The sequence below is a fragment of the Pinus tabuliformis genome, chromosome 8 (genome assembly GCF_031772625.1).
Source record: "Pinus tabuliformis cultivar Carrire ecotype Pingquan chromosome 8, CPIR1, whole genome shotgun sequence".
Taxonomy (NCBI): domain Eukaryota; kingdom Viridiplantae; phylum Streptophyta; class Pinopsida; order Pinales; family Pinaceae; genus Pinus; species Pinus tabuliformis.
This window is the reverse complement of record NC_142294.1, coordinates 311,198,414-311,225,745: the sequence shown is the minus strand read 5'-3', so window position 1 is coordinate 311,225,745 and position 27,332 is coordinate 311,198,414. Positions and strand designations below refer to the sequence as shown.

The 27,332-nt window shown below is 38.3% G+C and overlaps 1 pseudogene; it reads left to right on the top strand.

The window, feature by feature from the left end:
• Positions 1–19,568: 19,568 nt before the first annotated feature.
• On the top strand, positions 19,569–19,883 carry LOC149235386 (protein DETOXIFICATION 54 pseudogene; annotated as a pseudogene).
• Positions 19,884–27,332: the final 7,449 nt, after the last annotated feature.

The window sequence follows — 27,332 nt, the reverse complement described above, 5'->3', positions numbered from 1 at the left end:
GTCAAGGTCAAATTTTGTCATTTCAGTGAGTCTTCAAGTAAAATTTGATCACTAGGCATTAGGTCTAGGGTTTGCTTTCACTCCTTCCAAAGTCGCCCAAAAGTCGGTCTATGTCACTATTCAGCTGAGTGTACCATCATTCAGAGGGTTGCCATCATCATGTCAAGTTCCACTGGGTCATTTTACACCTTGTTCATGCTTCAGTTGCGCCTAGGTAAGGTCATTTCCCTCTCCTAGGGTTTTGAAGGCAATTTCTCTTGGACAGTCAAACCATCAGCAAAACTTGTATCCTGATGTTCATACACCTTCCCCTATCCTTAAAATACCTTATCAAACACTTCCCATCACTGAGATTACCCAAATTCCTCATTTTCGCACAAACCCTAGTTTCTTGCTACAACCTAGCAGTTTTCCAGGTTGGGCCTGTGTTTTGCCTTTTTGGACCCCTTCCCCTCACTCAATTTTAGAGATTCCACTTTCCCCTAATTCCTAACATCCCTCCCTACTTCCCAAAATTTCCTCAAGAATTTAGAAGCTCCCTATCCCCTTCATTTCGCTTCATTTCGACAAATCCCTTGTTCCACACATCGGGGTAGGTTTCACTCAAATTATGTTTTTGAGCAATCAAAGATGAATTTGGAAAAACTGCGAGAGGTTTTTTCCCAAAACAGGCCAAGAAAGAAAAACCTCCTTCACTTTTTACACAAGTGTCATGGTTTTAGAGAAATGTTAAAAATACAATTGCCTTGGGAGAATTGATGCACCTCTGAAGTGACCTTGGGAAAATCAAGTTTTCTCCTAGCTAAGTTGGCCAAATGACTTTCTTGATGAGTCAAATGATAACTAGACACAAAGAGATTTCCAATGAGCTATCATGAGATCAATTTGGAGTTGAGGAAGGCATTCAAAAGTTGACTGTAACAGCACTCTGCCTTGAGGCAGCCTCACTGGGCACATTTTGACCAGTCTTGGGAGATTTGACTTTTGACAGGGAAAATGAACTCCAAATTGAAAAATTCTGGTTGGGTTGGAAAGTAGACTCAAATACATTTCCAACGAGCTATCCTGCACCCAATTTGGACACCGGGAAGGCCTCCAAAAGTCACCTGGAAAAGGGCACGACGCACAGAGGGAGCGCGGTGCACTGGGAGAAAATTTCCAGTGTAAATTTACACTGGCGCGGCGCACATAGAGAGCGTGGCGCACAGGGAAAAAAAGGCCTGAAATTGTGCCATTTTGCCTCAAATTTCTTGTGAAGCCCATCAAATTTCAAGGTAGGCTCTATAACATCACTTGTTTATCAAATTTTATGAGTGATATGGTGGTTATATGCCTATGATTGAATGCAACAAATTTCATAAAGACAACCACAAGAAGACACCTATTCAGCAGGAGATAGAGGCTGATTGAGAGATTTGGCTCGAGAGGATCCACATCCACTTAGAGAAGCTGTTGGCGAAAGCAAACAAGAACAGGGATCACCATCACATCATGAGGCTTCTTTGCATGATGAGGAGCTCATTGAGCATGATTTTGACCTAGTTGACTTGAAGGCACAAGATGAGCATAAATCCATACAACAAGTCATCAAAGAGAAGTATTCTCAGATCATGTAGGTCAAGGACAATTTGATAAGGGCCAAATTTATCATTTCATTCCTTGATTAAGAAAATAGTCAGCTTAAAGCACAACATCTACCTATGGAGAAAGAACAATTCAAAGTCAAGAAACAAGAGATGAAGGGAAAGGAATTAGTGAACCATGATAACATTGAGCACCATGAAGAACATGTGGCAAGAAAAAGGCCAAGAACAAGTTTTTCACCATGAGCATCTCAGATGTATATTTCCCCTCACCTTTATGGAAGACAACCATTGCAGGGAATGATTTCATGTTTTCAGTAGATTCCATCTCTCAAGCTACAGGCATACCAAACCATGGTGAAGATTGGTTCAAAGACATGAACCTAGACCTAGAAGAGTACAAACCCTAACTGAAATCATAATATAAAGAAACTCACTCACATGTTTTCCCATTCAGATATTTTTTGGAGATATATGCACCATTAATGAAGGCTGTCATGAAATTATTCACATGTGAGGGAAAATTTTCCAGGTTGCATCAATATCACATAAGGCTGCTCATGCACTTTACAGCAACCAAGTCGCTAAATTTGAGTACTTACTTGTATAGGAGCTTAACCAAGATGTCTAAAAAGGTGAAATTGAAAGGAAAAGTGCATTATCCCAGTCTCTTTAATCATAGCTTGATAAAGGCTATGGTTCTACATCAGTTGACAAAAAATAACATGACATGGCAAGGCTATCCTAAAAGAACTATGGGGTCCTCAACACTCTTTCCTGCCGAAGACAAGCTCCGTGAGAAAGCTGACTATCACAGATAGAAGATGTCTATCGATCTAACCCTTGAAGATCAAGGAGTGCTGGACCATGTAAGAGGCAATATTGTTGAGCCTTCATCAAATGCATCTGCTGCTGCCTGAAACAAATAGAAAAATGGAGAAGTCAAAACAAAGAAGATCATTCGGGACTCTATCGAAAAGTGCTTGGTGGCCTACATCTCTGATCTAGACACCTCCAAGGAAATCTACGACAGACTGGTGAGTTTATTTAAAGTTAATGATGAAAATCAAGTTTTGTTTCTTAGAAATAAGTTGAGGGAAATCAAGAAGGGTAAAGATGAAAGTATGCAAGCATACTTCTTAAGAATCACCGAGATCAAGAACGATCTCCTATCTATTGGGGAAACCATTACTGACAGAGAAATGGCACTCACAACTCTTGGAGGATTACCATCTGAATGGTATGTGTTCAGGACTACTCTTCTGAACAATAATGTAATTCCTAGTTTCGAGGAATTAATGGCTAGATGCATTCAAGAACAAACAAGGGTAGAAGAGCAGGAAATGCCCTTGCCTAAAGGTCCTCCTGCTGCTTTTTCTTCTCATGCTAAGAAAAGAAATAATTTTGGGTCTATATCGAAAAGAAAGGCTGGATTTAAGGGTGGAAGAAAAGGACGATGTTTCATTTGCAATAAAGCAGGTCACTATGCAAGGGAATGCCCTGATAGAAAGGAATCTCACCGTGACGATGATCAAAATCCCTCTCATGGTAATCGAAGGAATGGAAAATTCAACAACAAAGGAAAAAGGAATGCGGGAAATCAAGGAAGAGGGCAACCATTCAAGAAGGCTAGAAATTCCAGGTATGAATCTAACACTGTTGACGATAAGCAGGCTGAATATTATCTACCAGCTGCTCTATCTACCTCCGCTCCTTCGGACTCAATGGGAATTTGGCTCATTGATAGTGGTGCCTCAAGACACTTCACTGGTTACAAAGAAGTACTCTATAATCTGGTAGAGAAAGAAACTAACTTGGAAATTGTCCTTGGAGATGACATGAAATACCCAGTGAAAGGTGTAGGCAATGTTTCTCTTAAACTGAATCAAGGTAATACGATTCACTTACAAGATGTATTATATGTACCTGATCTCAAAAAGAACCTGGTGTCCATCTCGGCAATGGAAGACAAAGGCTACAAGGGAACCTTAAGCAATGGCAAGGTATGTATATGGAAATGCCTTTACTCTTGGGTTTAGTGTTGATTCATCATATCAGGTCGATGGAAGTCCGCTAGGTGTCAAGTCTTGTGACACAACTCTTTAGTCCGAACTTTGGCATCAGAGGTTTGCCCACCTTCATTACAAAGCTCTACTTGGTGTAAAACAAATGGTGACAGGGATGCCCGAATTCCAAGTAGAGAAAGAAGGTGTATGTCCGGGATGTGTTGAAGGAAATCTCAAAAGGGGACCGTTCCCCTCAAGCCAAAGCAAGACCTCCGATGTATTACAGTTGGTTCACTCAGGCATATCTAAGGCTGGCATTAAGAGGGAGACTACACCACATACTCTTGAGCAGAATGGTGTGGTAGGAAGGAAGAACCACACGATGATGGAAGTTGTCCGGACCATGCTACATGATCAAAGACTTCCAAAGTTTCTATGGGCTGAAACTACAATCACCATCATATATGTACAAAATTGATGCCCTCATCAAGCATTGGGTTCCTAGACTCCTGAAGAAAAATTCACCGGTAAGAAACCTGATGTTTCTCATTTTAAAATTTTTGGAAGCCCTGTGTACTTTCATGTGCCGAAAGAGAAAAGAAATAAATTAGGAGCATCTGGAAAGAAGGGAATTTTCGTGGGCTATGGTGAAAATACTAAAGGCTATAGAATCTATGTAGCCGGTCAAAGGGAAGTCATAATTAGTCATGATGTCACCTTTGACAAAGATATGGCTCTCAGCAAGGTGATCAATCTTCCGACTTTTGAGGAGCTCTCAAGAAGCCGACACCAGGGAACCGAAAGAAAAGGATGATGAATCAATGCTTGATGTAGAAGAACCCATGGATCTGATTGATCCTCCTCCATATGAGCCTTCCTCTTCTAGGAAGAGGCCTTCATGGCTTAAGCGGTTACTTGATGATGCTGAAGGACATGCTGCACCCCGAGGAACCTTTCGTGAAAGTAAGAAACCTAATAGGTATCAAGGATACCTGACCATCATGAGCACGATCATACAAAATGAGCCTTCGTCATTCTCAGATGCCGTCAAGCATCAAGTATGGAAGGATGCTATGACCGAAGAATATGAGTCTATCATAAAGAATGAGGTTTGGAAAGTAGTTCCCAGACCCCAAGACAAGACTGTTGTTACTTCCAAATGGCTTTACAAGATAAAGCATGTAGCAGATGGAAGCATGGAAAAGTATAAGGCTCGTTTTGTTGCTCGAGGTTTCTCCCAAAAGGGAGGTATAGACTATGATGAGATATTTGCACCTGTTGCCAGATATACGACCATCCGCTCGATCATAGCCCTTGCCGCTTAACAAGGATGGAACCTACATCAGATGGATGTCAAGACTGCGTTCTTGCATGGCTCGATCAAAGAAGAGGTCTACGTGGAGCAACCCGAAGGATTTGAGATTTATGATCGAAAATCTCATGTATGCAGGTTGAAGAAAGCTCTCTATGGGCTGAAGCAAGCACCCCGAGCATGGTATGAGAGGATCGATAGCTACTTGATGAAGCTAGGATTCACTAGGAGTGAAGCTGATCCTAACCTTTACTTTAAGGTTGAAGATGACAAGCCTCTCATACTGGTATTATATGTGGATGACCTCTTTCTAACAGGTGCAAACCCTCTCATTCACAAATGTTAGAGGGAGATGGCTTTTGAATTTGAAATGAAGGACCAAGGACTTGAAGTGTGGCAGAAGCCAAGGGAAATTTTCCTATCTCAAGGAAAATATGTGGTAAATATATTGGAAAGATTCGGTATGATGGACTGCAAGCCTGTGACTACCTCGAGGATCTTAACTTTTAGAAGTTATATGGTAGTGATGTCGGACCAAACTTGGGAAATGCCTCTGAGTTTCAAAAACTCATTCGCATTGATGTTCTTGGTGAACCTCCGTCCGAACGTATGTTTTGCAGTTAGCATTGTGAGCTCATATTTGGTTGAGCCTCACTGGATTGATGCCAAGAATCTTCTGAGATGTCTTCAGGACACAATCTCTCATGGATTAAGATACACTGCCGGAGATGTGAGACTACTTGAATATACTGATGTTGATTGGGCAGTCAGTGTGGTGGACCGTAAGAGCACTTCCGGGTATTGTTTCACCTTGGGATCTTCTTCGATATCCTGGATGAGCAGGAAGTAGAAGTTGGTAGCTTTGAGCACCGCCGAAGCAGGATATATTGTTGCTAGCATAACCTTGTGTGAGGTAGTCTGGTTGCGAAAGCTCTTCAGTGAGCTGTTTGGATTTACATTGGATACCACTGTGATTCTCTGTAACAACCAGAGGTGGGATTCGATTATTGAGGAATCCCGTATTCGTCAATTTCTCTAGCAGATAGACATCATCTGGGATATGGTAAGTTGATGAGCAAGGAAGCTCCATCACATTAATATGATGTATAGGTTGATACACCTTGTCAAAGCCCCGAGGAAAGATCTAATCTGTGATTTTCCAAAACGACTTGGAGTCGGCAAGAAACCTTTGTACAAGGGTCCTGCATGTTGCATACATTGAGCTCTGGGAGCTCTAAGGGCTTGCGGTTCCTACTGGAGCAACATATGACCACAGGGTGGCTCACCCTCCCCTGGTGGTGCACACTGGAACAAGATGATTCGCTCTCTTGTGGGACAAGATGATTCGCTCTCTTGTGGAACAGGATGATTCGCTCTCCTGTGTAGCAGGATGATTAGTTCTCCTGTGAGGCCTGGATTGATGTGTTCTCCATGGCAATTGTAGCAGGATTGATGTGTTCTCCTATGAGGCCTAGATTGATGTGTTCTCCATGGCAATTGTAGCAGGATTGATGTGTTCTCCTATGAGGCCTGGATTGATGTGTTCTCCATGGAAATTGTAGCAGGATTGATGTGTTCTCCTGTGAGGACAGGATTGATTAGTTCTCCTGTCGAGGCATCCTACCCATGCAGTCTGGGACTCATGGGAAGTACCTCTCATCTGATCAATGAGCAGGGAAATGAAGTTAGGGACCATAGTAGTACCGATGGACGCATCGTTGTAACTACCGTACTCCCTACGCTAGGATGACCTCCATTGATCTGGGATCAATGATACTGGTCTAGGACCAGTGGTAGGAGTTGTACCATACTATGACGCTGACTTCGGGTCGGTTGAGACTGGTCTGGGATCAGTGGTACATACTCTGAGATTGACTTTGAGTCAGTGGAGGATGATATTGGTCTAGGACCATTGGAGTTGTACTCACTATGACGCTGACTTTGGGTTGGTTGAGACTGGTCTGGGATCAGTGGTACATACTCTGAGACTAACTTTGAGTTAGTATGATACATCCTCGATCATTTCTTCTTCTTCATAATTCGGACAAAAGCAGAGCAGAACAGAACAATGCAAGAGCAGAGCAGAATAGAGAAAAATAGTATAGATCAGTGCAGGCAGAACAAGACAAAGCAGAACAGGCAGAATAGAGCAGAGCAGGGCAAGGGTCAGGCTGTATAGGGCAGTGCATTTGATGGATGAATAGTAACGACCGATAGACTGATTGCAGATGAAGTTCTCCATGGTTGAGAGGGAGTGTTAAAATTGGCAACCAGGGCAAAACTTCATGTGGGTCATCTTATTCATGGCTGATAATATTTTTATTAGATTCCTCTCGTCGAGAGGTGTAGGATTGATATAAAGATCATCCAATTCCGATAAGATTTTGATTATGGAATTATTATCAAGCCGACCTACAACTCATGTAGGCTCAGAAGCCCAACAGTCGCATCTATTCACCCACCAATGTTGTGTATAAATATAAGAGGACTTTTCCTCATTTAGACTCACTCATCTCATCACATCTCTCTCTCTCTACTGCGCAGATATGAGTCTCTTCTCTACTGTGCTGAAATGGGTCTCTCTCTCTCACACATGTGAAGCCGGAAGCTGTTGAATTTGAAGCTGCAACTGCAGAAGTAAAGATTGACTTGCATGGCCTAGAATATCTCCTCTTTGGAACTGCGCTGTAGGTTCATCTGAACCTCCTTTGAAAGCCGCAACTTTTGGTGGTGGAATGAAGTCAATCTGACGAATGGTTTGCAAGATATTGACTGCCCTAGTTTGAAGCTGGAAACTGCTGAAACTGAAGCTGCAACTGCAGAAGTAAAGATTGACTTGTGTGGCCTAGAAGATCTCCTCATCTGAACTGCGCTGTAGGTTCATCTGAACCTCCTCTGGAAGCCGAAACTTTTGGTAGTGGAATGAAGTCAATCCGACGGTCGGTTTGTGAGATATCGTCTGCCCTAGTTTGATAATGAAGCCGCTAATACTGATGCTGCTGATCTAGGGTTTGCTACTGCTGATATGAATCGGATTTATTGTACTATTTCTCTCTGTTGAATTATTGAAGATAAAAGAAGATTTGATCAAAGGGTTTCCCCACACATTGTGGGGTTTGTCCCTGGCTAGCCGCCACATCTTGTGTCTCTTGTCTTGGCTTGTTTTCTGTCAATCGTTTAATGTTCTATCTGCACTTTACTTTATGTACATGTGATTGCTAATCGGTGGAATATAATAAGAAAAAGAAGTAAACTATTATAAGCATAGAACATACCATAACTTAACAGTTCTACATCAGTTGACAAAAAATAACATGACATGGGACACTTTCATTGAGGCAGCTTTGAACATGCATATAACTACTTCACCAAGCCAGCACCAAACTATGTCAGTACAGTCAATGGAGGTTGGGTCATCAAGAAAGAATGATGAGGTTCCAAGGCACCTAGGACTGAGGTGACCAATACATATCAAAGAGGCAGAAGGATTGTGTTTTCTCCTAAAACAGAGGATAGGGAGGCCAACCTTGAGAGGGTCAAAATGCATTTGGAGAGGCTGCTAGACAAGGCCGACAAAGACCTTACTCTGTTGAGACACATGGCATTTCATTACAGGGCACGAAACATGAGCGCCAAGGCCTGAATAAAGAGTTTAAAAGCAAAATTGAGGAAAGCAACAAGGAGGGCAAAAGTGGCAAAAGAGTAAGATCGGCTTAGAATCTTGGCTGAGGCTTCCTTGGCTCAGCATGGCACCCCATAGAGAAACTCCAGTACAAATTTCAAGGAATTTGGGGAATTTTTGGTCACATGGAATTTTTTTGGGCAAAAAACAGGGATTTTCTCCCTATGCGCCGCGCCACTGGCGTGACGCTAAAATTATAGAGCTCCAAATGAGGAATGGTTTGCATTTTTGGATTCAGCATGGAAAATCATGACTACTGGTGTCTGGGCAAGAAATTTTGACAAGATCTGGGTCTCCTTAAGGTCAAAAAACACCCAAAAATGGCCTCTCTGCCACTTTTTTGACAAACAGAAAGCAATCTTGGGAGAATGGAGATTTGGAGGGGCAAATGAGCACCAAATTCAAAAATTCTAGTTGGGTTAGAAAGTAGATAGGACAGGCTTTCCAGCAAGCCTACTTGGGCACATTTTGGACACCTGAAAGTGCCCCAAAACAGGCCCCAAAGTAGCGTGATGCACAGAGAAAATGGCGCGACGCACAGAGGAAAAAATTGCCAATTTGCTTCCGTTTCGCGAAATTTCGGTTCGCGACTTCTCCAAGTGGGCCCGGTCATCTACACTTCGGTTTTTTGGCACCAAAGGCGGCATTTAAAGTGTTTTTTCTCCAGATTGGCTTCTATCCAAGTGGCGAAGGAAGGCAAACGGTCACCCCAAGCCAAATGTCATGTTTGCAGCGCTACACCTGTAGCTGATGGTTGGCTCTCCATCTCCATTTTGTAATGATTCGAGTAACTCCCCAACCCTTGGCCGTTCTATCTCTTCCTCACACATTCTATATATTGTATGCAAGTTATTTGCAAAGGGTTGGTTGGCTTGTAACTTCTGGGAGACTGTGGGAAAGAAACTTTGTTTCTTCACTGTGTATTTTTGACAGAGAATTAATGAAAGGCAGCGGCTCTGTTTCATGAGATTCTTGTGGTTGTGAGTGTAGCAAATGTGTCTCTTATGTTTTCATATGTATTTCGTTATGTTTCATAATTCAATTCATGTTCATTTCCAGTGAAATTTTCTGAGTGAGATTAGGTAGAATTCAATTTTATTGCTCTGCCTGTGAGAAAATTTCATCTTCAGTGTTTTTCTTCTATTGAAAAGGATTCATGTAACTATGCCCTTTTCACTCTCTTCAGCGATCTATTCATTCTGTGTTACTTCAAACTAAATTGCTACATTTTCCGCCTGCCTTGCCTCACGGAATAATCTGTGCCTTCATATTAAATTCTCTGTTCTTAGCTGATCGTTGGTCCCATACCATCCCAGAAGCTCGGTCATTCATGAAAATTGTTTCCCGAATCCCTATTCACTTACTAGCCTAAGGTAAATATTTCATTGTAAGTCATCTCAGACCGTTTTTGATTATCTATTCACTGAGCGTGACTCGGAGAGAGCCCTCTCCTGTTCTGGTAGGGCTAGCTACCAGACTGAGCGTGGTTTGTGGTTACCCTAATTTTTGCCTTCCTTCAGCCTAGGGCAGATTTAGGTGCTAACACACTTGTCAGTTTTCCTAATAGAAATTTGGTGGCTTATCTAGTGGCTTATCTTTGTAAATTCTCACGTGACCCATGGTAATAAATAAATAAAAAAATCCACGTGCTTCTGCCATGCTTAAATGAAACACCTTTTCTAGGTAAGCCATCTCAACCATATAAGTTGAAGTCGGGTCCACTCCTATTTCTGATGCTCTTATGACTAGCATGAGATCAAAATATGAATGCTCTATTTGTCCAACATTTAGGGCCCTTGACATAGCATATTTAACCTTATTAGCAAGATGAACTGGAGTTTCCAAGTTCTTGTCTTTTAATAGAGATGTCATAGGAAGATACTCAACCTCCATAAAATTGTGGAATTGAGTAAACATGCGAAACATGGACTTCAACAACTGCCAATGCATAATGCCTTGCACTATGTTACATTTCCGTGTGAAAAGGAAAATTACCAAAAATCCGAGGAAATAGAAAATATTAGAGTTTGAAGTCAAAATGTTCAACGTTGCAATGCTGGTGTCTATCCACAAACAAGGATTCTCCAAGTATTTTCAATAAACATTGGCATAGATGAAGTTGCATCTTAAATATTTCACAACTAACTCAAGGAACTGACATAATAATGACACAAAACAAACTTAATGGTCATTAGTGTGTTGAAAAATGTAACTAGTGTCGGTATTTATAATTGTATTTGAGTCATGATTTTATAAAAAAAATTGACTTATTAAAGCATGGGTTTCATGCTTGGGTCAATAGTTAATAGGTCAAAGCCTCCATTGCATGCTTCTATGGTTTATGTCAAGAGTCCTTGTCCTTGTCATCATGTAAAATACCCTTCTTGGGCTTCTTGTGTCAAGAATTAGATTTATTTTGATGTAAATTAGGTCATTTAGGTCTCCACCAAGTCAGCCTCAACCTGGACAAGTCGACCTCATCAAGGGAACTCGACCTCACAGATTCACTATATATTGGAAGCTATTCAACCTTATTTGAAGCACCAACCAAGAAGGTTGATCTACAATAGATGGAAATAGTAAAAGGATGTGAAATTCCAAAAAGAAGGAGGAAAACCTAGCAAAGAAGAAGGATGTCTTTGTCAAACAAAGGAATTTATATTTTCTCCCTCTTTATCTCACATGTGCGAAGGAGTTGAATTTGTAAGAGGGCTGAAGTAGCAGACTTGAATTTGGGCCAAAAATCTGGAGTAGCTAGGCCAAAATTCTGGAGTATTTGGGCCGAAATTCTATCTTTGATGCAATATTTTTGCAGTTGATCTTTGGAGTCTGGAAGGACAATTAGAGGGTTGACTTGGCGGAGTGAAGGTATTTTGGTCTAAGGTCTTTGTCTATCTCAATTTTATTTACTAATGGAAGAGTTTGACTGGGTTTTCCCTTATAAAGGGGTTTTAGCTCTGGCTGAGTGCCTACATCTAGTGTCGTTGATATTCATGTTTTGATTTGATGATTGCTTCATGAAAATAAGATAAAAGAAGAACATAAAGAAAGTTAATAAGACTACAAGAATATCACAAGTAATTATCATTATAAGAGAATCTTCCTGCCTTTCTGATTTTCTAACATGGTATTAGGACTAAGGTGAAGGAGGAAAGAAAAAGGTAGCTTGAAGGTCTATTGAAACAAGGGTTAAGGAGGAAGGAAAAAAAGGACCATTTAGGAAAATATCATCTATATCAAGCAAAAGAGATATTATAAAGTCTATGGAAACCTCAATGAAGGCTGAAAATAAACTAGAAGGAGCCTCCAACTACAGGGCATGGAAGAAGAGGATATATCCTTTTCTTACTAAGCATAAAGTTTTGGATTTTGTTCATAGAAAAGTTAAGAAACCTACAGATGATGCAGGAAAGGAAAAGCACAGGGAAACTGACATCTTGGTCTTGAATCTAATAGTATATGGAGTAAAGGACAATCTAATCCCATACATATCTAATACAGATTTTGCATAAAAATATATGAAGTCCTCTCCAAGTTGTTTTCCTTTAAGAACATTCATATACATGCAGCAAGAAAAACCACAAGTACACAATGATTTCTATGGGAACCCAACTTGGAATAACCCCTCAAGCCTCTTTGCATTAATCAGTTTAATAGAGAAACTATTACAGTTGCTTGCTCCAACTCTGAGCACAACTTGCAAAAGAATAATTGTTCTCTATGCTTAATGAGAAAATCTAGCCAACACTTATCCAATTATCTTCTCATCTAGCCTCCTATTTCCTTGCACAATCCTTGAGGAAATTAGCCCTTAAAATATAGGAATTTCCTCCTATTTTCTTGCGCACTTCCCAAGGATTGATCTCTTGACTCCATGCAACAACTGTACACTCAACTAGTCTACAATTGATGTTACACTGCCTTGTCATCTCCACTTCAGCTGAGGAATTCGAATTCCATGAATGCATTAGCTATTTTGGGTTGATTGATTAGTTAACTGACGTATCTCTGAGTTAGACTGTTGTCCCACTGCACAAATGACCTTCAACTGAATCTATCAATAGTTAGAGGTCATTTAAATGAATAAAACTAAAATAACTTAACTAGATTGCTAAATTTTAGCAATCAATACATGAATAACTGAAATACAAGCCCCTAACTCGAATTCATTGAGCTAATTGAGTGACAAGAACCATTTCACACTATTTAATTGCCTCCAAGTTGTCCCGCTAATGTGGAAATTCGATTTACTCAATTTTGAGCCTTTCTTGCTACGTTTTTTTAACACTCCCTCTTAGCAAGAAAGGGTTTTTCACCACTCCCTGCACCTGTGGAATTCGAATTTACCTCTTGATAATGCCTTTGTCAAGACGTGAACATCTTTCTCCTTAGTTGGAATGTATTGTAACAACATAATTCTCCTCTGCACACAATCCCTCAAACGAAGATACAATATATCAATGTGCTTGGACCTGTCATGAAATACCAAATTCTCAGAGAGCTTAATGCAACTCTAATTATCACAATATATCATTTTTGGATCCATCTCTTGACTGAAAATACCCACAAATATTTTCCTCATCCATATGGATTCACATGATGCTTGACTTACAACCATGTATTCAGCCTTTGCCGAGCTGAGTGCCATAGACCTTTGCTTCCTGCTGTACCAAGAAATAGCTGAGAACCCAACACTGAAGATAATACTTGAAGTAGTTTTTCTATATGATGGAAGCTCTGCCCAATCTACATCGGTAAATCCTTGGAGATTCACTCCCTTTGTCCCCCTGTACCATAATCTATACTCGGTAGTGCCTCTAAGGTACTGTAACTTGAATAAGTTGGTTTACTCCATAACACATGTCGGGTCTTGTGTTCACAAGATACATCAAAGACTCCACAAGATTCTTGTAAATGGTAGCATCAACCTCTTCACATGAAGTGGCATTCTCCTTCCTCCAGTTTGTAGCTAGAGTTGTGTCCATGGGCTTACAGTTCTCCATGTGAAATCTCTAAATTATTTCAGAGGCATACTTCCCCCAAGACATAAACAATTCACCATCACCTTTCCATACTTCCAACTCAAGGAAGTAATGCATTAAGCCCATGTATTTCATCTCAAATTCCCTTGCAAGATCCTCTTTGTAAGAGCGGATCAACTGCTCATAACTTGTCAATATTAAATCGTCAACATGCAAAACAAGAATAAGCAACTTACCATCTACCACAATGTGATAGAGGTTTGCATCTACTTCACTTTTGGAGAATCCCAATCCGCTGAGATAATCATTGATCTGAGTGTACCATGCTTGGGGCACTTTTTTGAGGCCATACAATCCTCTCCTGAGTATGCACACATGTGACTCCCGATCATATGTCTAAACTAATTCTAGCTTCTCTATGTAAATTTCTTCCTCAAAAATACCATTGAGAAAGTCAGTCTTCACATCCATCTGGTGGATTTTACACCCCATCTGCACAAGCAATGATAGAATGGATCTGATTGAGGAATATCTTGGAACTCGTGCAAAATTTTCCTCATAGTCCACTCCATCTACCTAAGAGAATCCTCTGGCCAAAAATATGGACTTGTACTTCTCGATGCTCCCATCAGCTGCATGATTCACTTTGTTGATTCATCTGGAACCAACCACTGATTTCCCTTCCAGTCTCGACACCACCTCCTAAACATTGTTCTTAATGATGGATTCATATTCTTCCACCATGGCATCAACCCAAACAGGCTGAGAAACTGCTTCCTGAAATGAAGAAGGCACTGTCTTAATGAGTTCTTACACAAGATCCATGTAACTAGTGTACCTCTCAGGTGACCCCCTCTACTTGCGCATTGATGTAAGGGATCCCACATTCCCCCTAGCATCTTGCAATAATCTATCGACTTCTCTGGTTCTCTTTCTCCCCTCTCTAGAAGGTTCTGGTTGAGTGGGTGCCTCCACTCTGCTCCTGTCTGATCCACTACATGTGGCTACTTCATAACCTCCCGAAGCTCATCATGAGGCTCCTCCTTTGCAGCTAGAAGCTCCTCCTCTGGTGGGATACTCAACTCTCATGCCAGAGATAATCTCATAGCCTTCTCCTCATCAAACTTGACATCTCTCCTCACAACTGTCATCCTCAGTGAAGGTAAAAACACCCATTAATTGTGTGGAGTTTTAGTGTATCCTACAAAAAATCCCAACTCTATTGTAGGCTCAAGTTTCATCCTCGAATCCTTGGACACATGAAAATAAACTAAAGCTCCAAAAATTCTAAAATGTGACACATCAGGCTTTCTCTAAGAAAGCTTCCTCCAGTATGATCATGCAAAGTATTCTATGAGGACTCCAGTTCTGCAAGTAGACTGTTGTATTGAATGCTTCTGCCCATAGATGTAATGGAAACCCTTGATTATGAAAAATGGCCCTTGCTGCTCCCACTATGCCCCTATTCTTCCTCCCATCTACCCCATTCTGCTATGGGTTATGGGGCGCTATAAATTTTATTCGAATACCTTCTTTGGCATAGAAATACTTGAAGGAATTCAAAACAAATTCACCTCCATTGTCTCTCTTGAGAGCCTTCACCTTCTTCCCAGTATCCTTCTCAACCAATGCCTTGAATTCAACAAATTTTAGGAAAAAAATCATCCTTCTTCCACGCAAAGAAGATCCAACATTTTCTAGAGAAATCATCAATAAAAATAAAATAGTACTTATGTTTGGTGTGGAGGCTATAGAAAAGGGTCCATAAACATCATAGTGGACTTTCTCCAAAGTTTCATATTCTCTGTTATCTCGGTCATGGAAAGTGGATTTGCCATATTTTCCCAATGTGCAACCCTTGTAGACATCTTGCTGGTCAAGGGATCCTTTAGGGAGACTGGTGGTAATTTGCTACATGATTTTTAAGGAAACATGGTGTAGATGACTAAATCTCTTGTGCCATAGTTCTCCAACATCTCAACTCTCCACTTTTTATGCTTTACTGCTCAATGTAGTGCAATATCCCACTTCAAGTTTGTATAGGTCCTTGACTCGAACCTCGATCTGCTTCACTTGCCCAATAGCTATGTTTCTTAGAAAGGCTTTCCCTTTACTGAAAATAACATCATAGCCTCTTTCCTCCAAAACCGATACAAATATAAGGTTCTTCTTCAACCCAGGTACAAACATAACATATTTTAGGCGAAGACGAGAGGATTTATCCATCTCAAAGGTGACAATACCAACTCCTGTAGAACTGTACCTCCCGTCTTCCCCCATTTCGATATGCATATGGATATCTTTCTCCTCTAGGCTACTAAAAACTTCTTGCACCTTGTCATATGTAATGAAGCACTAGAATCAAGGCACCACACACTCCCCATAAAATTGCTGGCCATGCGTGCTATTAGGGTGAAGTCTAATTTGAATTGTGAAGCTAGTGCTTCATGTCCTGCTCCTCCTGAAAGCTTCTTGCCAAACTTATTGTGCAAACATTTTGTTGCATAGTGCCCATATTCGTCGCAATAGAAACCTTTTATCTTGCTCAATTCTATCTTCTTTCCATTATTTTGGCTGGACTCAAGTTTTCTTTGGGTCTTCTTTTATTTTCCCTTCTTCTGCTTTACAACTAAGTCAAAATTCTCTTCATCCTCTGATTTGGATGAAGTTCTATATCTAGTATTTCTCTTGAACTCTTCTTGAACCAAATCAAACCACAACCTTTCCTAATTCGATAATTTTTCCCTTCCATTCACATAGTCCTGGTAGCTATGCAAGGATTTTGGAAGGCCTAAAAGAGCTAGGCTCACCAGGTCATCTTCTGCAACATTCACCCCAACCCCTCCAAGCTCATCTTGAACTCGTGTAAATATGGAGAGATATTGTGGAATAATATCACTTTTGTGCATCCTAATGTTTCAAAGTTTGTCTTTCAAGGCCAATTTTCTATGGTCACTACTATTTTTTAATATCTTAGTCAGTGTCTTCCACTGTAATATTCCTAACCCAGAATATTCCTCAAACCCCAACAAAAACTCCAACGAAATATGTGCAAATGATATAATAACCCAGAAGTGATAAATAACAGTAGAACAACATATAATAATGTAAATCGGAAATATAAGCAGATACACAAGAAATGCAGCGAGAAATGCTAAGCCATTTTATTATACTGAGCAATAAATGAGTACAAGAGGTGATTAGACAGATGGCACCTCGACTTGCACAAGGCAAGTGAAGAAATACTCTCAGAATGATAAGAATGGCCTCTCTGTGTGGATGCTGCTGCTGCTGCTACTAGAAAACAAATGATGATTTGGGGCTGCTACCCTCCTTAGAAAAAGCTGAAACTCTGGATTCAGGCTCTACTCAAGAAACCCAGAAAAACCCAGAGAGCTTTCCTGGAATGGCCTCACACTGATCTGCGTCCCAGCTACTGGAAAATTGCCGTGCTGCTGGAAATCGAATGAGGATTTGGGGCTGCTCCCCTCTTCAGAAAAGGTTGAAACTCTGGGATCAGACTCTACTAAAAAAACCAAGAAATCTTTTCTGAAATGGCCGACCCCCGAAAATCACCCCCTTGGGGTTCTGCGCAGTTCCTTAAAGACGCTGATGAAACTGTTGCTGAAATGCTGATGAAACTGCTGCTGAAATGCTGATGAATCTACTGTTGGAATGCCAATGGAAATACCTTGCTCGAGCAGGCACTCGAAGTCCCCTGGGGCTAAGGGTGAGATCTCCGAACGGAGACACTCAATGCACTAAACAGTGCTGCAGACTAGCTAAACAACCAGTGTGCTCTAAGTCGAAATGATTATCACAAATGCTCATAACCAGAATGATCCAAAATGAAGGGGCTCCTCTCTATTTTATAGCCTCTGCCTCTCACAATCCCTAGGCTCACATCCTCCTGCGTGATTCCCCTCTTGCCATGTGTTCTTCCCTCCTGTGCAGTCCCTCCATGTGTCTGCATGGGCCCCATTTCTGCGTCCCCCTTTGGCCCCCTTGGCTCCTCCTTAAGTCACAACGTTGTGCTACTAGGAAGTGAATTTTTATTCTTAAAGTGAGTTATGTCCCCCGTCCTCACTTTTTTATTTATAAATAACTATAGAAGGCAAAAATTGGGCTAAATCGAATATTCCAATTAGCCATGGATAATTAGGAATATTACATCCACATAGCAAATGGTGTCTCTTTTCCATGGAGATTTGAGACCACATGGTCTCTCACACCTTCTAGAAGAATTCTCCTGACCTTTGCAACATCCTTCTTCCATTGGGCTAATTGCTATGCATCATACTGCTGGGGTTTTCCAATGTCAGTTTTAACATATTCTAACACACCATTATCATCAAGCACTACTTCCATTGAATCCTTCCAAGCTGTTAAATTCAAGCTACTCTCCAGGGAATACTACAATATCAGTCTGTTGAAATACATTCTCCCGATCTTGAAGAAAAATTGTTGCACTAAAGCTACAAATTCTAAATTCCCAAAGAATAAGTTCGAAACACTGGTTATAACGTGATTTCAAGGCTCTGATACTATGTAGAAATTTGATAGAAATTGCAACTACTCAAGATTTCAAACTGAAAAAACAAGAGACACAATTCTACTCTACTGATCTGCGGAATGGAAATCACAATTTAGAACAACATGTATAGACATGCAACAAGCAAAACCACAAGTACACAGTGATTTCTAGGGGAACACAACTAGGAAAATCCCCTCAAGCCTCTTTGCATTAATCAGTTGGATAGAGAAAATATTACAATTGCTTTCTCCAGCTTTAAGCACAACCTACAAAAGAATAATTGTTCTCTCTATTGAATGAGAAACTATGGCCAACACTTATCTAATTATCTTCTCATCTAGCCTTCTATTTCCTTGCGCAATCCTTGAGGAAATTATCTCCTAAAGGATAGGAATTTCCTCCTATTTTCTTGTGCAATTCCCAAGGATTGATCTCCTGACTCCATGCAACAACTATACACTCAAATAGTCTACAACTAATGTTACACTACCTTTTCATCTCCACTTCAGTTGAGGAATTCGAATTCCATGCATGAATTAGATATTTTTGGCTGATTGATCATTTAATTGACAAATCTCTGAGTTAGATTGCGCTCCCACTACACAACTAACCTTCAACTCACTCTATCAATAGTTAGAGGTGAGTTAACTGAATACAACTGAACTATATTACTAAATTTTAGCAATCAACACATGCATAATTGAACTCCAAGCCCCTATCTTGAATTTACTAAGCTAACTGAGTGACAAGATCCATGTCATACTAGTTAACTACCTCAAAGCTATCTCACTGATGTGGAAATTTTATTTGCTCAATTTGACTAAGGCTAAAGTCAAATTGATCCTTTCTTGCTACATGTTCATAATAGAAAGAACTCATGATTTTCGCACTACTAGGTCTACCAAAATCTTGGAGCTCTTTTGCATTAGGAATCAATAGCTGGAAAGACACTCCAACCTTTGAACAAATGTGGAATGCATGCAGTCAAGAAGAAATCTGTATCTCATTAGTAAGTGACAAAAAAGAGCATGATGGAAAAAACACTTATAATACCTATTCTGCTCATCACAAGAAGAAGGGAGTATACAAGAAATTCAAAGGTCCAAAGAATAAGGTTGATCTATCAAAGGTTTAATGCTACAATTATCATACGATGGGATACTACAAAAGTTAACGTCCTGAAAATCTAAGGAATAAGAAGAGAGAAAGAGAACATGCAACTGTTGCAGATGAAGCTCCACCTAAGAATAACAAGTCTGAAGAATCCGAAGTCGAAGACTTATACAATTAAGTCTTTCCTTATTATATATAATGTATGACTACACTTTTTAAGCACAAATACTGATTGATCGTTTAAACACACACAAATTAGAGTCGATTGATCCCCATTAGATTGATTCAATTAATGATCTGTGTAGGTTGTGAAAGAACTGAAAGAGCTAGGCAACATTGTAATCCCCACAGCAGCAATGAATTGTGTGGTATATGTAAGAGCCATGGTGTCCTTCTTATGCCTGGGAAGATTGGGAGCCCGAGAATTAGCAGGAGGAGGGCTCTCCATTGGCTTCACAAACATTACAGGTTACACTGTTTTGTTTGACCTTGCGTCAGGGATGGACCCTGTTTGTAGCCAAGCCTTTGGTTCCAAGAACTGGCAACTCATTGGTCTCTCATTGCAGAGAACAACACTGATATTGTTAACAGCCTGCGTTCCAATCAATTTCTTATGGGTGAATCTCGAGAACATCGTGTCATGGATGGGCCAAGATGCAAGAATTAAGTGATCACAATATTGTGGTAATTCTCAGAAGTCTGAGCATCTAAATATATGCATATCACTTTGATTCAGGGAATTTTACAGGTACAGGAACCTCCCAAGTAACATAAACAACAATATATTCTACTAATTACATTCAATCCTTTTACCTTCCAGATTCCATCCATGCAACCATTCTATGCCCTATAAAGTTCCCTACTCTATAAAGATACAAAAGCGAGATGAATACTTCTTTATCCATGGCTATTCATACAAAGAAGACCACTTCACAGAAAAATCACCATTTCCAACATAAGAGCATCAAAGCATATCCTCCTAACCACATTAGGCTTTGAAATATCGACCCACAATCCAAAATAAGTGGCATCATAGACACGAATTGTATAAGACGAACATGCCTACAACTGAAAACAATTTATGTTCTCCGTGTTGGCCCAATATAGCTAAAGACTTCATATCAACGTACAAACATTGATATTAAATTGAAATTTTGGCTTTAAATGCTATCAATGTTGAAAGTCTTGAAATTTGTATGTTGTAAATGCACAAAGATACAATCATCCATAGTACATAAGCGCAGGTCCTGTGACCTTCGATTCTAGGATTCAAAGAACAACCAATAGAGTGACAAACATTGACTGAGCATTAACCATAAAGACATAACAAAAAAGGGACTACTGATCAATTCAATTCCAGGCTTATGTAGTGCAAACACAACAAGTATTGTAGAGGCCAGAAATCTAAAAGTACTATATGAACTAACTTGAAAACTTTTTTTAAGGGTAGTCTTCTATATAGTGCAGTAAATGTATACAAATTGCTAGTTTGATTTTCCATGACTCAAATGATAAAGTAAGTCTTATCTCGATATAACTTGAGCATACCCAACCCTGCCTTACCGACTTCTATCCAATTGTTTCATTTTAGTTGTTGAGATTAATGCTACCTGTCCTAAATTTAGTCAGCTTGACATAATGAAGCTCCAAGCATTAGGAACATATACAGTTATGAAAAAATAATCAACATAAGTAAGCCACTTTCAAAGGTAAAGAAAATTTAAAAGAATACCTGTGCTTTCATAAGAAGTCAAATCACTCATTCACGTGAGTCCTCCATTTGTCATTTCAAAAAGCATGCACGAGGGAGCAATATTAAGGCAATTTTACTTAATTTCAGTTTGGAAATTGGAGCATCCTTGATAGTGTGAACAAACTATAACACACTTTGTTCAAATACATGCAACATGAGAAGATATGATGCAACTGAGTCATTGAGGTCGTTTTCCTTTTTTGTATATTGGATGAAGGGATGCACATTGCACTTTGTATCCAACTACAACATGTGAATCATTTTATACAATGTACAAATAGATAAAGCAACCTCAACGAGTCTGCTGCACCATATCTTCTTGTGTCGCATTCATCTAAACAAAGTGAGTGTGTTGCAACCCTTATTGGATTGGAGCGAGGGAGACTAGTCCATGGAGTTGAAGTTGGGATATAGAGGGCAATGTGCAAGATGTAAGAAGGGATAGTATGAAAAAAATTATAAATTTAACAAGATGCTTGGAGTTTTGATAGTATGAACAAAATATAACACTCACTTTGCTTGGATGTGTTGACCACTCCATGTCAACTACCCCATAGTTGTACATTTTTTCACGCATGGATTTCCATCACGTCTGAGCACTCAAATGATCCACAAATTCATCATTATCAACTACATGTACTCTAGAGTTTTGTAAACCCATTTTGCATTTTGTAATGTAAATGATCCTAGTAAGACAAATGTATGTAAGACAAATGTATTCTATAACGAATGGGTTTTCCCCCTTCATGGGTTAGAAATGTAATATTTCATGTAAAAAATATTTAGTGCATGGTCCCTCATAATTAGATACCATGGATAAATATTAGAGGGTTGGAAAAATTAATAATCCCCTTAGGGGTCAACCAATTAAAATTTCTGGCTAAAATAAATTAAAATGCTAAAGCCATAAATTTAATTAATTTAGGTCTTAGGAAAAATTAAATTCTCCCACATTTAAAATTCATGGGTTTTAAAGTTTTTGATTTTTGGAGGTCCCCAGCCAAGGGAATATTAAAAATTTCAAGATATTTTGAACCCTTGGGCTATAGTAGTCAATCAAAGTCAACTTTTTGCAGCAATTAACTCAAAATATTCATTTTTGAGTTAATTAAAAGGAAATTAAAAGTGAAATTCAAATTTCCTCAAAAAGTAACTTTATTTCAATGGCGATGATTAAAAGATCATTTGATCATCAATGGTTGAGATTGCTTTGATGGGGATCAAGCTAACTAGGCATTGGAGATTTTTTCTATAAATTAGAGGCCTCTCTCCATTATTTGGATCTGATTTCCAAATCGTGTATTTGCTTTAAGAAAGCTCTTGTAACTTTTTCCTGGTTAATAAAACACAAAGACTTTGGGGTTTCAAACCGTGGTGTTCCTCTTTCATATTTATGTGGTAGTATTGTTCTTAATGCTCTACTGCTTTTATTTGCATTTGCTAGTTAATAACCTTTGAGGATTGATCTGTGTACAAGTATCTTGCACAAATTTCTAGGTTTTTTAAATATCATTTTGATTTGATAGAAGTAGTAGGTATCTCTATTTCTTGATCATTTTATGATCATTTTTAAATCTCTATTAATCAAACAAGAAGATCTAAGTGTGCATAAATTATCATTTAGGATTTGGGCATTTGGGGAAGTCCTCAGCTGGACCAACTGACTCAGTTTACATAATCTAAAGAGCCCACTATTTTTAATTTCTGAAGTTATCTTATAAAATATTTTATTTGTAGGGTTGTTCTTAGGCTTTTGCCTCTTTAAAATTTCAAATTTATTTCTAAATTTGTGCAAAATTTGTTTTAATATGGCTAATAGAGGGCTTTGATCTGCAAATCTACTAGATCTGTAAAATATTATTGTAGATTTGTAAATATCAAATTTATAATTCATTGGGGTTTTGGGTATTTCATATTTTTGTATATATATGTTTTGGGGTTTTCTATCTTTTGTTTGTGTAGGAAGAGACCTAAATATTGCGGGCAAATTTTGTGGATTCCAGAGACAAATCTAGTCCCTGGAGGGCATCCTCATTCGTTTGCAAGTTAAAAAGAAAATTCAAGAAGATCATGGGAAGTTTTTTTTTAGGGCCTTGAGGCCCAACATTGACCATATCTAGCCTCCTTCTTGGCCTCCCTTCTTCCTCTTGGCCTCCCCTCCTTTACCAAAAATTTCTCACAAATTTTCACTAAAAGTTTCCTTTATTTTTTTATTTTTTTTTTACAAAATTTTTAACACACAATTTTCTCTAAGTTTGGCCTTTGCATTGGAGAATTTCCAGTGACTTGGGCAGCTTGTCTCCAGGTGTCTTCAAGCCCCTAAGGGCTAACGGGTGCACACCTTCTAACCTTTCCTCATTTCATTTATTTGATTGAAAACAAGGCTAATACTGGCATAGATTTGCAATTAGCTGAAATTTAACAACAAATTTAATTTACATCTTTCACTGCAGTGCATTTCAGAAATAGAAGTTATTTTCAGAAGCTTTTGCATGCTAATTAACAAAAATAATTTGAACATTGTTTCACTGTTGTTCAGTGATTTATTTCCGAGTTTTTAGATCAAATACATCACTAGATCAGAAATAGTGAAACTCAAAATTTTTCTGAATTATTAGTTAGCAGTTTGTCATTTAAAGTTTCTGCTGTTATACATAGAAAAATCTAAATATTGCATGGTTATAGGGCTGCTGTTTTAGAATATATTGCTGGCATTAACATTTGATTTAAGAGCAAATTACTAGACTGATATTTCATTGATGTAATTTGAGTTTAAACACTTAGTTAAATTTCTAAAATTCAATTGTTTTCTACATGCTTATGTAAGTAGGACGAATCTAGCTTTATTTATGCATCTAATGGTCTTTGATTGAGTACTTCATGTAAATGGATTTCTGAATTTAAAGTGTTTTATTTCCAACATTTTACATTTCAGTTCTATTGTACATTTCAATAATTACTTGTGCAAATTTTACATTTTACGTTGTTGATATAAGCATTTGTTTTCACTTTTTTCTGAGCTTTAAGTTAAACAACATATAAGACATATTTCAGGAATAATTTTAGGCCCTCATTTAACTAAAATTAACCAAGTCCCTGCATTTCACATAGCTTTAAGTTTTGCATCTGCATATAAGACAATCAAATCATTCAGCAATAATTTCCCATCCTTTACTTGGACTTTATTTCCTTCACAAGATAGTTGAATCCACAAGGCACTGATATCATTTCCCTTCAATTAAATTGAATCCTTCAAAATCTTGCGCAATCTAAACAAGCATTGGTTGCTTAGCTGTGTCTCCTGAACTGGTTGGTACCCAACTAGTTTTCATTCATCCCATTTTTATAGAGTCTACCCCCCTTAGCCTGCTATAGGGAGACAACTCAAACAGAGTGATTGGGGATCAGTGTGACATCCCCCGATCTGAGTCATTGTTGCGATGCCTAGACATTCTATGTGACAACATGATGCATGCAACATGAGAAGATATCGTGCAACAGACTCATGGAGGTTGGTTTTTCTATTTGTACATTGTACAAAAGGGTGCACATTGCTCTCTATATCCAACTACTTCATGGGCTAATATAAGAGTATTTCTATAAGTTGTAACAACACCTTCCCCTCAAGGTGGCATCTCTGGCATTATTTATCCATTTTTTTAAAATCAAGAACTTGAATCAAGAACTTCCACAACATATGGGAATTTTCTGGCTACAAACAACATGTGGAGTACAATATCTGAAGCTCAAATGACAACATGTCTCTTGTTTTCTTTCTTCACCTTCTTGTTTAGTCATTTGGTTTTACATTGTTATAGTAATGGCGTTGTACTGTAGTGCAATTAAGAGTACTAATTGGTAATTTTGCTCTACGATGCAGTTAAGAGTAGTGATTTTGTAACTTCTTTAACAGTTAATAAAATTGTAACTGTGCAAAAAAATAGTATTTGTGAGCTGCACCAAGAGTTAGCCATATTATGGGGAAGGACCAGTAGTTGTGCACCCATTTATTTGTGTACAAAACCGCATAAGGTGCAAGGTTACCCCTGCTCTAAACATCAATGAATAGCCACTATGGTACGTTGATGTGGTGTATTTTGTATGGCCACATATGATCATACACTCCTCCCAAATTTGACTTCATGGTTTATAGAGCCCTGTTATCATTTTCCAATAAGGTTGTTATCTACGAAGGTACAAATTTATATACTTTAAAGTTTAATCCATTGGTTGGGTGGTCCCTAAATTTATAAATTCAAGTTTCGGAAAAGAGGGAAGTATGAAAACTCAATCCAAGTAAATAGATGGATCGGGTTAAAAGTATTGATTGAAAGATACACAAACATGAGAGATAAAATAATGATTCTTTGTATATACACTATATAAGATTAAAGGTCATCCAATTATGTATTCTTTTTTCCCAATGAAAAATCGTAATCCAATTATGTATTATGTATAGGAATGTTTCATACTATGTTATATATTATTGGCATGCATGTTGTTGATTGAAGTTGGATCATGAAGTGCGAGGATGTATGTCTTTCAATTTCACATATTAATTATATTGATAAGAGTTTTTTAATTATAAGAGTAAAATTCAAATACAACTATGATGTTGATGGCAAAGTGTATATATGTGTCGGGAAAGCTTATTTATTTTATTTTTAAATGAGAAAATTTTAATTATATATAAATTATTTAAAATAAAAAAATTATTTATTTTGGGATTGTCTAATTAGTATATGTTTTAGAGTTTTAGAGTGTTTGGTTGGAATTCGAGGAAATAATTTTTGGTCTAAACATGATATTTACTGGACAGAATATACATTGTTTCCTAGATATTGGAACAAGTAGATGGTCTATGTCAAGTTTCTACATGTGCATATATTATTTAGGATCATTATGTAACCTTTACCTTCAATTCTCTACACAATTTGTTTATGTTGCTATGCATTTACATTTCCTATCCACTTGCAGTGCCTCTCTTCGAACAACACAGGCATAACACAATGGAGGCAACCTTAACTAACAATGCAATTTCACTATTGATGGCTGGTTCTACCGAGCTGCAACCAGTCCTCCAAGTCATTGCCATTGAGAAAATTTGTGCAATTAGGGTTGCATCCCCTCGATATCGTCTATCTCTCTCTGATGGAACTCACAAGCATGTAGTCTTGTTGCCTTCTACTCACAATGCCCCTGCAGCATCCAAGGATCTTCGACTAGGCTCCATTGTGCTCCTAAAAAAAGTGTCTACATGGCCTTCCATCAAACTCTGTATGTTACAACTTCTCTTGCTGACTTCCTCACATTCATCTCCTTTTAAGTCCTTTTTTTGACATCTACTATATCTATTTCTTCTTCTATTGTTTTCCTCCTCTCACAACTCTTCTATCTTGCAGGACGCTTCGAGTAATTGAACTCAAGATTATCCACCGTGAAGCACCTTTGGTCGGTGAGCCAACCCCTCTTCTTGTTTCCAACAATGAAGGTCTCCATGCTAGCTCATCCTCAGCAAATAAACCAATAATGCAATAGAATTATACACATTTCTTTTCTTCTCATTTTTCACTTTCTAACTTGTTTAGTCAAATGTTTTAAAATTGATGACATATCATCTGCAATTCATGACATGACATTTTTGCAGACCCCGTGTGGATCACATAACTCCATTGTTGTACAAAGTAATCATTTTGTTGTACAAAGTAATCATTTTTACGTTTCCTGACATGCACATTGACATATTAATTGACTCTATTATATAAATTATATAGGATTTGTATTTCATTATTCAGTATTCAACCATTCTATTTAGATAAAATATCAAATATAAATGTGCAATTTTTAATAAATAAGCTAAACTACAATTTTTTCCAATTTAACTATCATGTCGACTTACATTTACGTTTTGGAGCAATTGTTAGTTATTATTTATTTAGAATTTTCAATCTCATTATTTATTTTAAAACTATGAACACCATTAAACAACCTTTAAGCCCCTATGCATGCTTTTGATTTGTGAGTTGTTTGGATTTATTCATGCTTTCCTAAATCTACCACATTGCTAACAATTGTAAACTCCCATGGAATTTAATGTTGATTTGTTGCATATAAGTATATTATAGAATTTTGATTTTTTTCAATAAATATTATAGAATTTTGATTTTTATCACCAAACAAGACATCAAATTGAGACTTAAAGTATCCAATTGAGTTTAAAAAAATAAAAAAATAACATAAACCGGTAAATCTTTAGGGTTTTATTCTATTCAAATTGTCGAAAGTTGCTTTTCATTGAACATAGAAATCTATGGTGTTTATTCCATTCAATTGGTCAAAAGGGAGTTTTTAGTGTGATTTTTTGGAT